At 43.4% G+C, this 5,442-nt stretch overlaps 1 long non-coding RNA gene across 1 annotated transcript; it reads right to left on the bottom strand.

Moving 5' to 3' along the window:
* Window positions 1-3,782: 3,782 nt before the first annotated feature.
* LOC145424473 (uncharacterized) lies at window positions 3,783-5,181 on the bottom strand. Its single transcript, XR_013905555.1, has 4 exons — window positions 5,025-5,181; window positions 4,625-4,703; window positions 4,191-4,307; window positions 3,783-4,022 (listed from the first exon to the last, which is right to left on the bottom strand). It is a non-coding gene; the product is annotated as an uncharacterized LOC145424473 (long non-coding RNA).
* Between the last annotated feature and the right edge of the window lie 261 nt (window positions 5,182-5,442).

The following is a 5,442-nucleotide window of genomic DNA, read 5'->3' as shown; positions in this document are numbered from 1 at the left end:
AAAGAACAGCTTTCATCTGTTAAATGTTCTTTTAATTATCTTCCTGTTTTTAGATGCTGCTTCCCTTTCTTTCAACAGTTGCAGCAGTAATTCTGTCTTTTGGTGGAGAGTTCATGTTGCAACAGCAGAGGCTGAAGAGTGTGCAATGATTTAAGAGTACACAGAGGGATGGATGACGGATAGATCGCTCTAGCAGCACATGCTATAGTGTAGCTGGGTAAGACACTGGAAGTGTAAAGTGTAAATCAGGAACTTGGTGACTGCACGTAAATTTTTGAGCTTCAACATAATGTCCAGTAGTAAGTTCCTGATTATGTTGAAGCTCAAAAATTTACGTGCAGTCACCATTTAGGTCACTTCAGCATTTTACAGGACATCCCACTAAAGTCACCTATGTGTCGTCATGCTTGATGCATTGTGCTTTTCTCATGTTTAACATGTAAAGCTTTCCTGCAGGCGTGTTGTACAGACCTTCAGGTGTCAATATCCTGAAATGAGAAGAATAATGAGGCAAGAGTTAGCATTTTGCACTATCCCAGATACCATAGGGCAGGGGTGGGGAACGTCAAGGGCCGGTGTCCTGGAGGTTTAGATGTGTCCTTGATCCAACACAGCTGATTCAAATGGCTAAATGACCTCCTCAACATGTCATAAAGTTCTCCAGAGGCCTGGGAATGAAGTAATCATTCGATTCAGGTGTGCTGACCCAGGGTGAGATCTAAAACCTGCAGCACACCGGCCCTCGAGGCCTGGAGCTGGACACCCCTGCCATAGGGGTACACCCTGGACAGACTGTCAAGCTGATGCAGGGCTAACACAGAGAGACTCATTCACACATATGGGCCATTTAGAAAGGCCAGTTACCTAACCCCACTATCTGCATGTTTCTGGACTGTGGAAGGAAGCCAGAGTACCTGAGACAACCTGCACACAGGGACAATATGCAAACTCCACACAGAAACACTCCGGCCAGCCGGTGGAGTTAAACTCAGCCATGTCTTACAGGTAAAGTGTTAAACAGGCTAGCTACTGTCGACAGTTTGAGACGCTTTAACTGAATAAAGTCCAGTGCTGCCATTGATGTCAATGATTTTATTTCTTATTTTTAGTCACATCATTATAGGCCTAAAAATGTGCTGCAAACACCCGTGGCAACGATTTATCGTACTCAATAGTTCTGTTTGTTTGTTACCTGTCGACACAAACGACGCTCTTCATTTTATCCTCCCCATCACCTCGTTATGACAGTCCACGAGTACACGTCAGACTGTGGTCCTCCTAACAAACCATCAGACAGAACTTGGTTTGCTGCTGTTCTGTCTTTTATTGCAAGGAAAATAGGAATAAAATAACTTTAAACTAACAAGTTTATTGTCCCACATCTTTGCTTTTTGCATTAAAAGCAAAATAAAACAGTCACATGTGGCTGTTGTTGTGCTGCTTTTGAAGGCAGGTGCAGCCCTGACACTCCAGTTTGTTTATGACTGATTGCAAAATAACAGACTTTTCAGCACTGACGCAAGAAAGGACTCTACCCAACTTTTTCATCACATTATTGCCATGTTAGAAAGTTCAGAGGACAGACTTGACTCCGCCCTCAAACCAGCGTTCCTCCCTGTCCAGGATGTTACATCCTCATCATTGAAAGAGTCCACTGGCCTGTAGGTGTAGATAGACTGCAGAGTCCAGGCCTGACGAGGTGGCTCTGCTGTGTTGGTCCATCCTCTCAGCCAGAGCTTGTTTGGTTTCCTCGATGTATAAATCCTGGCACTCCTCCTGCACTTAACAGCGTACACTATGTTACTCTGTTTGTGTCGGGGACCCGATCCTTGGGCTGGACCAGTTTTTGGCGCAGCGTGTTTTGGGGTTTAAAAGCCACAGAGACCTGGTGTTTAGAGAAAATGTGTCTCAGCTGTTCTGATACTCCTGACACGTACGGGGGTTTTCCTCTGCTCTTTCCAGGTGGGTGACACGGTTGCCCCTCTGATGATCCTCCTTGGGCTCTTGTGCTCTGGGGGGCCTATGGATTTCTGGGGCCTGGATCTCCTCCATGCCTGCTTCATGCCCTGGGGGGCGGGGCCATGGCTCCCCACACCCCCTAGCACAGGGGTCGGCAACCTGCGGCTCTTTAGTTCTTATACTGCGGCTCTGCGTGGTTTGGGAAAATAAATTAGAAGCTATTAGCTGAAGTGTATTTTATTTATGTTCTTTTTTAACTTGTAGTTCTAAATTGGAAGATTATTGTGATATTGAAATATAAAAATGAAAATATATTATATTATTTGTTCATCGCTCAAAATAAGCGTCACACTCGTGGAAGCCGGTGTAGCCGCCGAAACGCCGTGCATTTATCGAGACTTTCAGCCCCAGGTAGGTCAGTTATGGATCTTTGGATCCACATTATGTCAGCAGCTGTTCTCCACCGTGAACTATGTTAAAAACAAACACGCTCGCGCCTCACAGACGACAGCTTACAGTCCTGTAAAGATGAAAGTGACTTCGTACAGCCCCGACCTGCAGACGCTGTGCGCAGAGGTTCAGGAGCAGAAGTCCCGTTGTAAACATATCACGGCAGACCCGACGATGTTTGCATGAACTCGCTTTTCAGCTTCTCTTTATTGACCACTTTTCACACACGGCTGCTGTACGCACACAGCCGGCTGTAGCTTTGCAGCTCACAGCCCGACACACACCAACACAACAGAACAGACGTTAAGGCGGCGAGGCGTGATTGCGGGTGCAGCTCAGGTGCGTCCGCCTCCCCTACAGACCACGCCCCGCCACACACATTAACCAGGTAAAATACATATTTGGGCAGAATTTTGCAAATATCTATTTTGCATCTTTCAGCAGCATCGAGCTTTTTTCCAATTATTTTTTAAAAGTCGGGTCAAGGCTCCAAAAGCACAAAGGCGATATAAGGAGGGCTCACAACAGTTTTTGTCTGCTGGATCATTTTAGTTCAGCTGGGTGTCTTTCCTTTGGTTATATTTCTTTAAGAGTTCAAAATGTGTTAATTACATAAATAAAATGTAATTTTCTCTGTAGCACTTCATGGATTTCATAAGCAACACACCTTAGTTGTTCACACAAAGCATAAAGGTACAAAACAATATATACAGTGTTATCTTCATTCTAGATGTCAAAAAGTATTCGCGGCTCCCAGTGTTTTCTTTTGCGTGGAAACTGGCTCCAAATGGCTCTCTGGGTCTTAAAGGTCGCTGACCCCTGCACTAGCAGATCGTTACATGGAGAAACCTTTTGAATACAAGATCCACACAGGTGCTCACAGACACAAACTACAGCTTTCTCGGCTGCTACCTCCAACAACATTGTGCGCTGTTGGTCCTGCGTGCTGCACAATAACTTTCAATATTTAGCATTTACTGTTAGTTACAGTTACCCAGGTTATTGCTGTGGTGTCGTGTTTATTGTGTTGCTCTCCTTTTGTTTGTTTGGGGTTTTTGTTCTCTCTCAGCAGGTGATCCAGGTGATTTTTTTTTTCGTGCCCTTCCTCACTGTCCCCTTTCCCCCTGTTTTTCTTTCCCTCCCTCTCTTTCTTTTTCCCTTTCCTATCCCCAGCCATGTCTGTCCCGTCTGTAACAAGTGAAAGTAAAATAAAATAACAAAGGTCAGTCAAATGGACCGAATGGCAAGGCTGGGATGATCCAGTTGGTAAAGTGAATCTGTTGAGCATCTTTTTTGGCCTTCAGATAATAATTCTGACGGCGAAAGAACCAAACAGGACAGGCAAAAATAAAAAACAGTCCTTACACACACAATTATCCTTTTGTTATCCTTTCAATCCTTTTTATTGAAATGAAAGGCCAGACAGTCAAAAGAAAATAAAACAGTGGTTAAAAGTGACTCCATGTCTTCTGATATCATTGTGACATCTTCATGCAGAAGTTTCCCTCATCAGTTGCACCGATCATCAGTACATGTGAAGACGTTATAGCTGGAAATGGACTTCAAAGCAAAGGCATCAGCTCTCCTCATGCATCTTTTGAAGTACGAGTATCCTGCAAAAGAGCAAAGTGAAAACTCAGACTGTACAGATTTGAATTCAAAGAAACACCATCATCAAAAATAACATGAAATAACAATAGTGTGTGTGTGTGTGTGTGTGTGTGTGTGTGTGTGTGTGTGTGTGTGTGTGTGTGTGTGTGTGTGTGTGTAACCATACTTACTGGGAAATGTGCTGATGACAAGGGCACAGACCTCATCAGGTCTCTGGCAGGTCTCCACTGTGTTGGTGCAGCTGCCACCAGCTGTTATTGGAACGCAGCGGTTACACCGCAGAGCCTCTGACAGAAGACAAAGACAGAGATATACACATGAATATGACTGTTTAATATTAGTGAACACTGATGGCAAATCTACTGAATTAAAAACAGAAGAGAAACATGTTGAAGTCCAGCTCTTCAGTGTTACTGCCCCTAACAGAAGATTGGTGGCACTGGCTCGTTTTCAGTCACATTTTGCAGTTTTAGTTAAGTTAAAATTTCTTTTCTTTTTTTATAGCGCAACAGTTGCCTCGATGTGCTTTATACAGTAAAGTAAATATACAACTCCTCCGACTTTGAACTGAACAGAACAAAAGCAATCTGTAAATCTAACTTACCACTGCTGATGAAGATCATGAGGAGGATGACAGCAAGTGCAAAGGCTTTCATTTTCTTCTCTTGCAGGAGAGTTGGTCTCTGCAAAGATTACTTGGATTACAATATACTCACTCATATGACCAAATGCTGCTGAGTGTGAATCAAAAACAAGGCTCTGAGAAAACATCAGCTTTTTCCCTTTCTTCAAACACAGAAATCCTTCATTTCTTATTGTGTCTTATTTTTGTTCCCATGTCCAGGCGTCTCTGTCTGTGTCGTCCTTTCCCAGTCCTTTCCCAGTCCTCCTGCTGCTGATGCTGCCAAACCCTCACCACGAACAGCCCACATGTCTCTGTGATCACACGCTTGCACCAAAGAACAGTTAAAAAGGACATTTCGATTTAGAAAGTGAAGAATTACCTGATGATGTTTCCTTTAGCAAAGGTACAGCTTCACTAGACTGAGCGCTTCACTCAGGAATTTATAGTCTGCTGAGACGTTACACAAACACTGGATATTCCATTTTAATGAAAGCCGACTACAGAAGATTACAACATCATGTTAATGAGCTACCACTCTGCAAAGAAACAACGCAAACACACAATTTCACTCCAAGTGAAAAGCGCTGTATAAGAATCAGTCCAAATACACCGTGTTGATTTATCTTTATTATTTATGTATTTATTATTATTAATTCTTGAATTGTTATTTCCCAGAACACAGAATGTCAATCTACAGGTTCATTTCTGCTCACCTGTAATTTGACTGTTGTTATCCTTTCATCCCTGCCGGACTGTAGCTGTCCTCAAATGTCATTCCTGCCTAACATGTGTTCCTA

The sequence above is a fragment of the Astatotilapia calliptera genome, chromosome 23 (genome assembly GCF_964374335.1).
Source record: "Astatotilapia calliptera chromosome 23, fAstCal68.1, whole genome shotgun sequence".
Classification (NCBI taxonomy): Eukaryota; Metazoa; Chordata; class Actinopteri; order Cichliformes; family Cichlidae; genus Astatotilapia; species Astatotilapia calliptera.
This window is presented reverse-complemented; position numbering and strand designations above follow the sequence as displayed.